We start from the raw sequence: 15,391 nt of genomic DNA, 5'->3' as shown, positions 1-15,391 counted from the left end.
GTTCAGTGCCTCGCTTTTACTGAGTGTGGCTTTGAAATTGCATCCTCCTGCCTCAGACTCCCCATGCCACTGGGATCACAGGCCTGGGCCATAGCACCTTCTCAATCTAAGATTTTTAAAGTGACATAAAATCATCATAACAATTATGTGAAGAGAATTGTTTCTCAGAAATAGCTCCCAGGAATATATAAGTAGTAGGAATCATCAAGATTAACTTACTTGATACTGAACGATGAAGGCATCTATCAAAATATTAAGATAAAAATGCACAATAGGATCAGTGTAATAGAATGCAGAGAGCTAAGAAATTGAATTCAATAATACAGGACTGTGGCTTAGGTAAATAAAATATATTTAGTTGAAAAAGAATGATGATTTAATGGATTGTGATATGTTGTTGGTTATTTGTCTGGAAGTAAATTAGACTCCTAATTCATACCATAGATATGAAATTTAGGACACAATAATGTTACATAGATGTTAAGAAGAGTTTATCCAAATAAGGAAAGCCAGTGTACATCACAAGTACAATGTAATTTTCCCACATAGCAAAGAATTCAAAGGATATATAATAGGTCTTGAAACATGTTTACCATGTATATAAATTATGTAGTTTTTTGCCTGTAACAAAATTGTCTATTAAAACAGATTAGAACAGGATAAATAATCTAAAAGAAGATTAAAAAGAATGAAGGATGTGAATAAACAAATTTACAAATGAACAAATCAAAATGACCAATAAATCAAATGCAAATAACCTCAACTTTCTACATGTCATGAATAAATACACACATGGACACACACATACAAAGAAAACCCCAGAAATCTCTTTTTTATTAGCAGAAATTATTGTGTATAAAAATACCCACTGTTGAATGAGCTGAGAAAAGTAGTACTCTCATATACTACCTGAGGAAATATTAATTGCAGCAAACTTTTTGAAAAGGAATTTTACATAATCTACATTAAATTTTTAAAAACAATATGTCCCTGGTTTTAACATTTTCCTTTATATATACACTATAAATAAAGCACAGCTACATTGACATGACATATACAAGGAATTTGTCATGCCTTATTAGTCAAGGAGGCACTGAGCACACACTTCAAAATGCAATGGTTGGATAAAGCAGTGCATTCATATTATGCAACAAAATATATTAGCTGTTAGAGAAAGAGTTATAACAAATTGAATTGAGAATTACCACAATGTAAAGAACTTACAAAGAGTAAGATACAGAGAATTACAAATGCTATACTCTCACTATTATAAAATAAGCAATGCATTTATAAATCTCTCTTTCACCTGAAGAAAACATGGATACTAACTCTTAAGTTTATGCCACTGTTTTTTTTTTCTGGTGTGAGAGTAGAGGTAGGAATTAGGGAATAGAGAAAGAAAAAATCAAGAGGTCAAAATAGGAGTTCCACAAGAAGAGCATCATGTATATGTTATGATGCTTTTTCATACAATTATGTATTTATTTGTATGTGTACATACATAAAATATTTGTGAAAGAGTCTCTAACATCTTAATAGTGGAGATCAGAAACAGGAAAAGTAAAATCCTGTTCTGTTTTAGAGGAGAGACTTTGAACCACATTCTAATGCAAAGCTAGAAGATTATAATTTTTAAAATGTGCATCTAAATATCAGTTAAATTTATAAATAGGCTTCAGTGAAGTTAGCATATTCTTTTGGACATTTTCAATTGATAACACTTTTTTGAGTTTTGAAACTAGGTGTGAGTTTTTAACATCGTCAAGTTATCTATAATTCTATACAATAGGGATTCAAATATAAAACAAAGTTGCTTTGAGTTTTTATCTAATTTCAGTAACATTCTTATTAAATTTATTTTTATATATTTCATTTGTTTTCACCACTATAAATATAAAATTTAATGCTTGCATGAAATACATCTATTTGTTTTTTTCATGATTTATAAATAGTTTCTAGAATAATTCTAAAGAGAAGTTTTCTGGTTATTACAGACTCTTTTAGGTTACTGTGAAAAAAGAAATAAATACATTGAGTTTAAAGGATTTTGATGTTATTTCGTATCTGTTAAAACAGTTCCATCATTTTATAATCATACCATTAGCTATTTAAAATACAATAAGAATTTTATTATTGGAAAATATTAGGAAAACTGTGTTTGACAACTTTAAAATGTTAATAAAGTTTATTTTTTAAGAATTATAGTTAAAGCCAGATATGGTCTCATACCTGTAATCCCAGAAATTGCAGAGTGAGGCAAGAAGACATTAAGTTCAAAGCCAGCCTGACCAATTTAGCCAGACTTTGTATGAAAATTAAAAATAAGGGGTGTAGAGGGGCTAGAGATGTAGGTCACATAGCTCAGAAAATTAATTTTAGCATGAGAAATGACTGCTCAATTATTCTCAACAAAAATAGATGAAGAATGAATTTTTAAATTCTTACTTATAAATATATAGTCATAAGAGAGCACCAGTATGAAAAAGAGCCAGTCAAAAATATTGATTAAAATGAAAACCAATCAGATATTTGACCTGAAAGAACTGTTTCAACATTAAAGCCAAATGACTAAATTATTGTTTTCCTAGTTTTAGATTCTGCAGTGTATAACTTAGCAAAAAATTAGTAAACAGTGAACTTTTCAAAAGCTATGAAGTGTAAAAGGAAACAAAAGAAGTATATTGAGGTTCTTTTCTGTACCTTTAGCCCAAAATCTCATGATTCCATGAAATTAGGGAATTTTTATTGTACTCAGTCATACAAATCTTAAATCACAGTTTCTCATTCTGGAAAGTTACAGTGTGATATTTAAACATAATAACTATGTCTCAAGAAAACTTCTCACATTACAAAACTGAATATATTTTTCTTATGACTAGTGCTGAATTTTCCAATTTTTATTTATTTTTTGTTAATGGAAAACTTCCCAGCAATTGTTACTGTAACAGCAAAAATGATAACTGAAATACACATGTTCTGATGGGCATTTATTTTTATCTGCCTAGATTTGAGTTGCTGCTTTAAAATATTTGTCTAGGATTTTAATTTATTACCTAAAATTTTGATCTCTTTTGATAAAATGATAATTAAATTATAAAATTCCTGCATTCTCACCTAGTTCCTTTAAATATTGGAAAATTGGAAGTAGGCTCATTTTCTGAAAGTAATATAGAAATCACAGAAAGAAGCAATAGTACTTAAATACAATTGTCAAGAGAAACTCCAATGATAGTATTTATTTTCTTATATTGCACATCCATTCTTTAAATTTTCTTGAAATTCTCTTAAGGTTTCTCAGAAATTCCCAGTAGGATGACATGAAAGTTGTTCTAATAGGCATTGTAACTAAGCATTAAATCATCCAAATAACTAGTTTTAACAATTAAAACTATATACTGTGTCCTCAGGGTTCACCATCATGGATTCTTTATAAAATAACACTAAATGGAGTTTAGATTAGACTTGTTTTCATTCCTTTTATTTCCTTTATTACTGTCATAACCCAACTACCAAATAAATTTGATCTCCATTTAAATATCCCTAAATTTCCTCAGAATTGACATGTTCAAATCTGAGATTAAGTTCTTTTCTTAATCCACCCCCAAACCTGGTATTCCTCCAAGGTTTCCTATCTCAGGTAACAATGTGACCAAACAAGGACAGATTCAACTGATAAAGCAGGGCCACATCCTTGACCTTAACCTCACCTCAACTCTGTTGTTTCAACTATTACCAAGTTCTCTAGATTTGATCTGCTAAAGATGTCTTTAATACAGAAATATCTTTCCATTTCCACAGTTCACCCCGAAGTCCAAGATATATTCATCTCCTGGGATTCATTTAATTATCTTTCCACAATGATAACAGACAGACTGATCTTAAGACACATTTTCACTACCACCCTATACATATAATCTCCTCACTTACAATTTTCAGCTTCTCATTCCACATAAAATAACAGTGAATATTCTTAAACCTGATTAGCTTGTCTCTAAATGAGAGACTCGGTAATTAACTGTACACAATTGAAAAGTCTTTTGCTGTTTAGCTGTACATTATTTACTGTAAAATTAATTGCATTTACAGATAACCCCCAATACTTTATTGAATAGATATAGTAGATGTTTCCTTCTCCTTCATATAAAATATAAAATGCACATTCCTAATTAAAAGACTATTCAACTCCACTTGAGGATTCATAGTCCTAGACTCCTTCTGTCTTGTCACAAAAGCATTTTCCACACATTACTCCCTTCAATGTTGGTTTTATTTTTCTTTTTTAAAAATTTTATTATGGACCTTTATTTATTTATATGTGGTGCTGAGACTCAATCCCAGTGCTTCACATATGCTAGGCAAACACTCTACCACTTAGCCACAACCCCAGCCCCTCAATGTTGGTTTTCATCTGGATCAAGCTACATGGAAAAAGTTCATAATGGATTCCAAGCATGAAGTTTATATTAGACAGAAATGTATGTGATGTTCATCACTCTCAATCCTAAACTCAATCATATGAACACAGTTAGTTGCAATGAGAGATCATGTGTTCAGGAAGAGAAGAATGGATTTAGTAATAAGATTAGTTTCTTCTACTGTACTTTCTATGGTTATCTCTTACCTGTTTCCCTCTCCTGATCAAACATAAGACACCACCCTTCCAAGGAATTGCCTTCTTTCACAGGAGTCTCCACTTCAAAGAAATGAAATCCAATTTCTATTAAATCTCCATATGGAGAAAAAAATACTAAGATCTCTAGATGAACCCCCATTTCTCCATTAAATCTAAATTGTGACTGTACCTGATGTTTACCTAAACATATTATTTTTATAATATATTTTAAGCATATTATTTTAATAATTATAGCATATAATTATAAATATATAAACAGTATATTATTTTTATAATTATACACTCTAAAAATATTATATGTCATCCTTTTGTACACATGAACTTTACAATGGTGTCAAAAGTATTCATCAGGTCTAAGAACATGATATCATCAATACAATGGATAAGTCTACTACACTTTAAATTTCTAAAGTATAAAGTTTCCTTCACATAAAGAGCAGAAGAATTAGTGTAAACCTAGGGCAATACCATTTATATACACTGTTGCCCATCCTGGGGAAATATAAAATGCTTCATTTCCTCATTCATTATCTGCATTTAAAATATATATTTCTGACATCAATAAACTCATACCAGATATTTTATGGAAGCATACTAGTAGGTGTAGCAATCTGGCATAATAACAATACACACTACAACATGACTAAGTGTGTGACTGTCTACCATCATCATCCATAACCTACATGATTTTTGTAGAGAATATAATGGAAAAATAAATAAGGATATAATAAGAATCATTATCATTGCAACCTTTGAGACTCTGAGAGTGACTCTAACACCAACATTGGAATCACTGACATTCCATTCACATGAAAATTCCTGCTATATTTTTCTGAAATACAAATTCCTCCAGTGACTAAAGATAACAGACTTGATCATTATCATACAGAAGCTCCAAAGGACTATTTAGGGGTTCTTGTTCTGAAAAAGGCTATGCTATTAAATGTCATCAGAGTATGCACGTCCATTGAACACCAGGAAAAACCTAGTGCTGCAGTTATCTAAAATGCTTTGGCTATATGAAAGAACTGGACTACACGAAAAAAATACCAAGTGATACACCTGGGGAAAAATGTATTTTCCACAGACTCTCTTAAACTTCAAATGTTGCCTCTGAGGGGGGCAACATTAGCAAGGTAAAATCAGGACACGTCCGTCATCTAAGGGCTTCTGTATCCTATATATATCCTTATACCTCTTCCTCTCATTATTGAGGTTAATAAAATACAGATTTATTTTTTACTTCTATTATTTCATATCCTTTTTGTATCATAAAGCAACCCTCAGCCTATCAAACATATTTACAATTTAGAAAATTCTGCATGAGTTCAGTCTTCCAGAATTAGTTCTTAATATGCTAAGAACAAATTAAAGGAATCTAGTAAATATTCTTTCCTTCATTCTCTTTGTACTGCTTGTATAACAAATCCAAACATACCCATAAACGCATAGAAAATGTTGGCTAATTATGAAATTAGCTGTCTGAGAAGGAAGGAAATAGACAAAAATTTTAATATTTTCTATTCTTTTAGCCACATTACTCTCTCATCCTAGTAAAAAGTCCACACAAAGAGTCTGTGTTTTGTTAGCATTTTCATCGCTGGGGCCAAAACAGACCTGACAAAAACAATGTAGGGGAGGAAGAGTTTATTTTAACTCAAAATTTCAGAGGGTTACACTATGGTCAACCAACTCTATAGCTCTGGGCCTAAAGTGAAGCAGGACATCATGGCAGAAGGGTGTGGCATAGAAAAGAAGATAGGACATGGCAACCAGGAGGCAGAAGGAGAGCTCCACTCAAAAGGGACAAAATATAAACCCCAAAGGCACACCCCCAGTCACCTAATTCCTCTACCTGCCTATGGTTACCACCCAATTAATCCACATCCATGGACTAATCCACAGATTAGAGCACAACTATCATAATCTAATCATTTCACCTCTAAAAATTCTTGCATTGTCTTACACAAGAGTCTCATATTCAAACATAAATAAATAAATCTTTATATATATATATATAATCTCCTGTTGGTTCTATTCCTCTAAAGAACCCTGACTAGTACCAGATTTCTGGATAGATTCGCACATCTGATCAGGGGTATGGTTAGGGTTAGGAAATTAATATATATATCAAAGTATGTGAATATTTATATGAATGTATGCATGAAAATATGTAATACAGTATAAATGAATTAATTAAAATATGGAACAGTTTAAAGTAAGGCATATGTTTGCAGTTTTTTTTTTAATAATGAGGATGCATATATAAATGATGTATATAAGTATATATAAGTATGTATGATTTTCCCGTATTCTCTGTATGTTTTACAGCCTTGGGGATCTCCTTTTTTTTTTTGCTCCTCTTTTTAGTTATAGATGACTATTGAGTCTATTTTGACATATATGTACAAACATGGAGTATATCTTATTTCAATTAGGACCCCTATCTTATGGATGAACACAATGTTGAGATTCACTGTGGTTTATTCATATGTGTATATAGGAAAGTTATGTCGGGTTTATTTCAATGTTTTTTCCTATCCCTATCTATCCCTTTCCCCCTTCACTTCCCTTTACCTATCGCCTATCAACTTCTGTTTTTCTCCTCCCCCCTTTGTTGTTTGTTAGCATCCACATATCAAAGAGACCAATTGAACTTTGGTTTTATGGATTGGTTTATTTCACTTAGCATGATAGTCTCCAGATCCTTCAATTTACCAGCAAATATTATAAAGTCATTCTTCTTTATGGCTGAGTAATATTCTGTTGTGTATATATAATTCTTTTTCTTTAACCTTTCATCTGTTGAAGAGTACCTAGGTTGGTTTCATAGGTTAGCTGTTATGAATTGAGCTGCTATAAACATTGATGTGGCTGGGTCACTGTAGTATGCTGATTTAACTCCTTTGGATATATACTGAGGAGTGGTGTAACTGGGTCAAATGGTGGTTCTATTCCTAGTTTTTTGAGCAATCTCCATACTTCATTCCAGAGTGTTTGCACCAATTTGCAGTCACCATCAATGTATAATTATACTCTTTTTCCCACATCCTCATTAATATTTATTGTTACGGTGTTCTTGAAAATCGCCATTCTGTCTTGAGTGAGGTGGACATAGAGTACCTCTAGTGGATAAGTGTTGAGAGCCACAGCCAAAGGGGCCCCAGCAAACTTCCAGCTGCCAGCAAACTTCCAGCTGCCGGCTGATGATTGGCTCACAGTGGCCCCAGCAACATCTAGCTGATTGGCTCCTCTGCGGTGGTGTTCATTGGGCTGTTTCCCTGCCCTTCAAGCTGCCAGCTGATGATTGGCTCACAGTGGCCCCAGCAACATCTAGCTGATTGGCTCCTCTGCAGTCATGTTCATTGGGCTGTTTCCCTGCCCTTCAAGCTGCCAGCTGATGATTGGCTCACAGTGGCCCCAGCAACATCTAGCTGATTGGCTCCTCTGCGGTCATGTTCATTGGGCTGTTTCCCTGCCCTTCAGACTACGGAACTGCTCATTGGGGGACTTCTTTGGCTCCGCCCACGCGACCTAGCCAATCGGCCTCAAGAGCAGGAGGATTGTGGGAGGTGGTGGTTGGTGTGTGGGAGAGGCTTGTGGAAGCCAGTGGTGGCAGTTGGGCTCTGAGGGTTTTTCCTGAGGAGCTGTTTTGTTTGGCGTTTGTAGTTTTAAAAATAAAGTTTGTTTCTTTTGACAAGTGGCTCCTGAATTGTGCCCAGTCAGACTGTAAATAGTAAAAACTATTTACGTCTGAGGAACAGATAGGGAGAAAGGACGGATGCACATGTCAGGAGGATAGAAAGGCTATAATGAAATTTTGATGTTCCATTTTTATTGGATTCTGTCTCGGTTTGGTTTGGTGTTATCTTGCTGGGTTGTATTATAGTAGAAATACGGGATCAGCAATTAGTAAAAAACAAACAGAAAGAGTGTTAAGTAAATTGTTAGACGAAGGAGGCATCTCAGTAAAATCAAGAATACTCAGGGCATACGTTGATACAATACAAAAATATAGCCCATGGCTTTTTAAGGAGGAGTTGTTAGATATATCACAATGGAACCATCATGGTGAAGATTTAAAAAGAATAGAAAAGTACAACCCAGGGACTCTGCCAGTTGGCACATTGACATTGTGGGCGAACGTATCTGGTTTGCTTAGTCCAAAGCCTTCAGTTCAGACAAAGGTAGAGGAAGGAAGTTTAGAGCAGCAAAAGCCATCAGGGGAAAAGTTACAACAGGAGACTGTTAATAACATCTTTCTATTAGAGAGTGAAAGTCTCCAACAGCACCACCTCTACAGGAGACTGCTACTAACAGCATTCTATCACCAGAGGGCATAAGTGTCCAATCAACAGCACCACCTCCATATGCTAGGAGGCTCCCAACCCCCGCAGTTGATAGTTGGGATCCTGAGACAGGATCTCAAGTATGCCCTGTATTTGAGGTAGGAGGGCAGCGAATTCACCAGGGTTTATTTTACAAAACAGTGAAGGAGCTAAAAGAGGCTGTAACAACCTATGGTCCTCAAGCACCCTTCACTGTAAGCTTGATGGAATCCATTACCAACTTAAACATGACGCCAGCAGATTGGGCTAATATGTGTAAAGCTGTGCTAACTGGAGGACAATACCTGTTATGGAAGGTTGCTAATGAGGAATTTTGCAAGGAGACGGCTATGGGAAATGCAGCAGCTGGTTATCCTCAGAGAAATCTAGATATGTTGTTAGGAAAGGGACCTTATGAGGATCGGCAGCAACAACTTGCATATGATCCTGGTGTATACGCACAAATTGCTGTAGATGCACTTAAGGCATGGAAGACTTTACAAGGACATGGAGGTTTACAAGGTCAATTATCTAAGATAATACAAGGAGCTAATGAACCTTATGCTGAATTTGTAGATAGGCTTATTCAAACAGCTACCAGAGTTTTTGGGAATACAGAACAAGCAATGCCATTAATAAAACAACTGGCTTATGACCAAGTGAATCGTTGGTGCAGAGATATCATTAGACCATGGAAACAGGAAGATTTAAACAAATATATTAAATTGTGTAGAGACATTAATGAACAAGAGCAAGTCATGGCAGCTGCAGTAAAACAGGCTTTAGATGCCAGAGACATTAATGAACAAGGGCAAATTGTGGTGGCTGCAGTAAAACAGGTTTTAGATGCCAGAGACATTAATGAACAAGGGCAAATTGTGGCAGCTGCAGTTAAACAGGCTTTAGATGCCAGAGACATTAATGAACAAGGGCAAATTGTGGCAGCTGCAGTAAAACAGGCTTTAGATGCCAGAGACATTAATGAACAAGGGCAAATTGTGGCAGCTGCAGTAAAACAGGCTTTAGATGCCAGAGACATTAATGAACAAGGGCAAATTGTGGCAGCTGCAGTAAAACAGGCTTTAGATGCCAGAGACATTAATGAACAAGGGCAAATTGTGGCAGCTGCAGTAAAACAGGCTTTAGATGCCGGGCCAAGAACATGCTACAATTGTCAACAAGCAGGACATTTTAAAAGGAATTGCCCCATAGGAGGAGGGTTTAACAATACTAGGTATCAAAGGAATAGAATACCGGGTATTTGCCCACGATGCCGTAGAGGGAGACATTGGTCTAATGAATGCCGTTCTCAAACCACCATAGAGGGTACTCCATTATCAAAAAACGAGCAAGGACAAGGTTTTTATCCACAATATCGTGGACAAAGGCATCGGGCTCCGTTGCCAAAAAACGGACAGGGGGCCCCAATGCTCCGGGGCCCCAAACCACAAATATACGGAGCTCTGGAGGAACCCAGCAACCCCAGCAACCCCATCAGGGTAGTGCCCAGGGCATCAGATCCCTCGTCAGACAGACTAGAGGGAGCGCAGGGTTGGACATCTGCGCCTCCGCCAAATCAGTACTAACTCCAGAGATGGGAGTTCAAATCATTCCCACAGGGGTGAAAGGACCTCTTCCCAAAGGAACAGTAGGCTTATTATTGGGACGCAGCTCTTCTACTCTAAAAGGACTTTTGATAAGTCCTGGAGTAATTGATCCCGATTATGAAGGTGAAATAAAAATTATAGCCAGTTCTCCAAAAGGTATATCAGTAATTTCACCAGGAGATAGAATAGCACAGTTACTAATAATACCATGCCTACATGATAAATTTTCCAGTCATGCTGTAGAAAGAGGTTCCAAGGGATTAGGCTCCACAGGTGTAGATTGGGCTATGCTTTCTTTAAATTTAGATTCTCGCCCCATGCTAAAACTAAATATTCAAGGACATGAATTTAATGGGTTACTGGATACAGGTGCAGACCTTAGCATTATCTCTCATCAAGAATGGCCAAAACATTGGCCATTACAACAAGCCACTCAAACGCTTCGAGGCCTAGGAGTGGCGAATAATCCCGATAAAAGTGCAATGGTATTAGATTGGAAGGATCCTGAAGGATGTGAAGGAACTATACAGCCATATGTATTGGATCATCTTCCTGTAAATTTATGGGGACGAGATGTCTTAGATCAATTAGGTTTAACATTAACAAATAATATCAATCAAAATGCACCCACTATTATGGCTAGACAAGGTTTTAGGAAAGGAAAAAGATTAGAAAAACAAGAACAAGGTATAGCAGCACCAATACAAATAAATCAAGGAACAGACAGACATGGGTTGGATTTTCACAAAGGGCCACTGAGACAATAAAAATTACCTGGAAATCAGAAAGACCAGTATGGGTTCCTCAGTGGCCCTTGACTAAAGAAAAGATACAAGTAGCCCATGATCTGGTCAAACAACAATTAGTGGAAGGACATATACAACCTTCTGTATCTCCCCATAATACTCCCATTTTTGTCATCAAAAAGAAATCTGGTAATTGGAGATTATTGCAAGATTTAAGAGCCATTAATAATGAAATGGTCATTATGGGACCTGCTCAATCGGGGATTCCTCAGTTGTCTGCTTTGCCAAAAACTTGGTATGTTTTAGTTATAGATATTAAAGATTGTTTTTTTTCAATTCCAATTCATCCTGAGGATAGTCCACGTTTTGCATTTACTATCCCTGCACTAAATCATGAAGGTCCTGATCAGAGATATGAATGGAAAGTACTCCCTCAAGGGATGGCTAACAGCCCAACTATGTGTCAAATTTATGTTAACAAAGTAATCCAGCCACTTAGAAATCAAAATCCTGAGCTACAAATATTTCACTATATGGATGACATATTATTAGCACACAAAGCTAAAAACACATTGCTAGAATGTTATGCCACACTTACAAACTTATTAAAAAATTATAATCTAGAGATAGCAATAGATAAAGTACAATTAAATTTTCCAATTAATTATTTGGGAGTTCTATTATCCTCAACCATGGTCCGTCCACCAAAAATTCAAATACAAGTAGATCAACTCAAATCACTTAATGACTTTCAAAAGTTATTAGGAGACATAAATTGGATAAGGCCTTATCTAGGTATTCCAACAGGAGAATTGGGACCTTTATTTGATATCCTAAAAGGTCCATCAGATCCAAATTCACCCCGAATGTTGATGCCTGAAGCAAGAAAGGCATTAAAAATCATTGAAACATATATGGAAAATATGCATTTGGATAGAATTGATATAAGTTTGCCTTTATTATTTATTGTACTATCAACAAAAAATATTCCTACAGGAGTATTTTGGCAAGAAGGTCCATTATTATGGATACATTTATCTTATTCTCCTAACACTATTCTTACTAGGTATCCTGAGGCTGTAGGACAATTAATACTCAAAGGAATAAAAACAGCAAAGGGAGTGTTTGGAATTTCTCCTAATAAAATTATTACTCCATATACTATGAATCAAATTGATGAATTAGCTAATGAGTTAAATACTTGGGCAATAATCATGTGCAAATCTAATGTTTCATTTGATAACCACTTACCATCTAATCCTTTATTGTCTTTTTGGTCATTGCATCCTGTAATTTTTCCAAAAATGACAAGAAAAACACCTATCATGAATGCTCCAAATATATTCACTGATGGGTCAAATAATGGTACAGCAGCAATAGTTACACCTGATCGAACTTTTACATTTTTAGTACCCAAACAATCAGCTCAAAAGGTAGAGCTTAATGCAGTATTACAAACTTTTGTGATGTTTAAAGATTCTGTATTTAATTTATTTTCTGATAGTCAGTATATAGTTAATGCTATAGTATCCCTTGAAGATGCTGGTAGGATTTCCCCTTCTTCTACTGTTTTCTCTTTGTTTTCCACTATACAAAGTTTAATCTGGGACAGAAAAGATCCATTCTTTATAGGACATATCAGGGCACATACAGGATTGCCTGGAGCCCTTAGTTTGGGCAATGATTTAGCAGATAAAACTACACATGACGTACATATTTTCTCTATACTAGAAGAAGCTATAAATTTTCATAAAAGGTTCCATGTCAATGCTAATACTTTACAAAAGCGTTTTAAAATAACTAAGGAGCAAGCTAGACAAATAATAAAACAATGTCAAAATTGTGTGACCTTTTTACCACAAGTTAATCTTGGAGTCAATCCTAGAGGATTGATACCTAACCATATTTGGCAGATGGACGTCACACACTTGCCAGAATTTGGAAAATTAAAATATTTGCATGTTACAGTTGATACTTCTTCTGGATTTTTGATGGGCTCCCTTCATGCCAGAGAAAAAACTAAAGATGTTATAGCTCATTGCTTACAAAATTTTGCCACTGTGGGCATTCCAAAACAGTTAAAAACAGATAATGCCCCTGGTTATACGTCTACTTCTTTTAAACAATTTTGTTCATCATTTGGCATTACTCATATAACAGGAATCCCATACAATCCACAGGGACAAGGCATAGTTGAAAGAGCTCATCAAACTATTAAAATGTACTTATTAAAGCAAAAAGACGGAATTGGGAAGGGGTATATATTCCCCAAAGATAAACTTAAAATAACCCTTTTTACTCTAAACTTTTTAAATTTGGATTCATCAGGACTTAGTGCTGCAGAAAGGCATATGTGTCCAAAAAATGTACATAAGCCCAAGGTACTTTGGAAAGATATTCTAACAGGACAATGGAAAGGTCCTGACCCAGTAATTGTCTGGAGTCGGGGGTCTGTTTGTGTGTTTCCACAGGAAGAACAGCAGCCGATTTGGATTCCAGAGAGATTAACCAAGGTCCTGACCCAGTGATTGTCTGGAGTCGGGGGCCTGTTTATATGTTTCCACAGGAAGAACAGCATCCGATTTGGATTCCGGAGAGATTAACTAAAATCCTGACCCAGTGATTGTCTGGAGTCGGGGGTCTGTTTGTGTGTTTCCACAGGGAGAACAGCAGCCAATTTGGATTCCGGAGAGATTAACTAAAGCGAATTCTACAGACAAAAAAGAAGATGATTTGGCTCAAATCAATAATAGCTGATATCCAAAACTCCAATTTGGCTATCCTTACATCTGCGACAGAACCAGGATGCTTTTTTCAATATCTGTTTTATTATTGCCCTTTCCCATATCATGAAGTTCTATTTTGTTTTTTGAGCTCATACAGACCTAGGTTAATGTTTTGCTGATCAGTTCTATTTGTTTTCTTTTTTGACTATTGAGTTTTTAAACATTGCAATGGAGATTTCACCTGTAAAAAGTTATAAGGCCTTTACTATTATGTTATGTGTTGTATGTATTATATTATGTGTGCACACTTGTGTTTTGTGTTATATGTTTGAATGTACATATGTCCATATATCATATATGATTGAGCGCTCATAAAAAAAAAATGGATCCAAAATTTTTTTTTTTATTCACGTGATTTAAATGGTTTAATTTAAATTGGGTAAATAACTGTTAAGAAGGTTAACAGATCTGTTTGTTTACTTTCACCTATTCTTTTCATTATATTTAATAATTCTTTTCAAAATAATGTAAATTGTTAAGAAAATTGTTTTCTTTTAGTGCCTTCTGGAATGTTACACAATGTTTTCTTTAGCCATTATTGCCAGAATTTCTATCTTCATCCCAGTGCCAGTGAAGAATTGTTAAGAAAATTGTTTTCTTTTAGTACCTTCTAGAATGTTATATAATTTTTTCTTTAGCCATTATTGCCAGAATTCCTATCTTCATCCCTGTGCCGGTGAAGACAAAGATAAAACTAATCTACAGTTTCTGCAATAGCCATCACTGAACCGCTTACAGAACTTGCCTAAACTATGTGTCACTTGTATGCATTGTAAACTCACTTGTATGCATTGTGAACTATCTGTTGGTGCAGCGACTTGTGGTAGTGTTGGAGTATTGATTTGGTATATCTTCCTCCCTTCTGCTTGTAATGATCGTTCAGCTATTTGGGGGCCAACAGAGGTGAGGCAAAGAACCTCACCCCCCCCGCTGGTACCTCTCCACAGGTGTGGCTGTATACTGGACCGGTAGTCAATGACGGGTAAGATCCAATTACAATGGTACCAACCTAAGACAGGAGGCTGACGCCCTGAGGTCAGCTCATCCGAAGACGGGTAAGGACCATATGTAGTATTGGACAACCTAAGGCAGGCACGGTCCCTAAGCCACATGCTTGTTGTTTAAACAGAGAGGGGGAGATGTTGAGAGCCACAGCCAAAGGGGCCCCAGCAAACTTCCAGCTGCCAGCAAACTTCCAGCTGCCGGCTGATGATTGGCTCACAGTGGCCCCAGCAACATCTAGCTGATTGGCTCCTCTGCGGTGGTGTTCATTGGGCTGTTTCCCTGCCCT

This window comes from Urocitellus parryii, chromosome 2, assembly GCF_045843805.1.
Source record: "Urocitellus parryii isolate mUroPar1 chromosome 2, mUroPar1.hap1, whole genome shotgun sequence".
In the NCBI taxonomy this organism is placed as follows: domain Eukaryota; kingdom Metazoa; phylum Chordata; class Mammalia; order Rodentia; family Sciuridae; genus Urocitellus; species Urocitellus parryii.
This window is presented reverse-complemented; position numbering follows the sequence as displayed.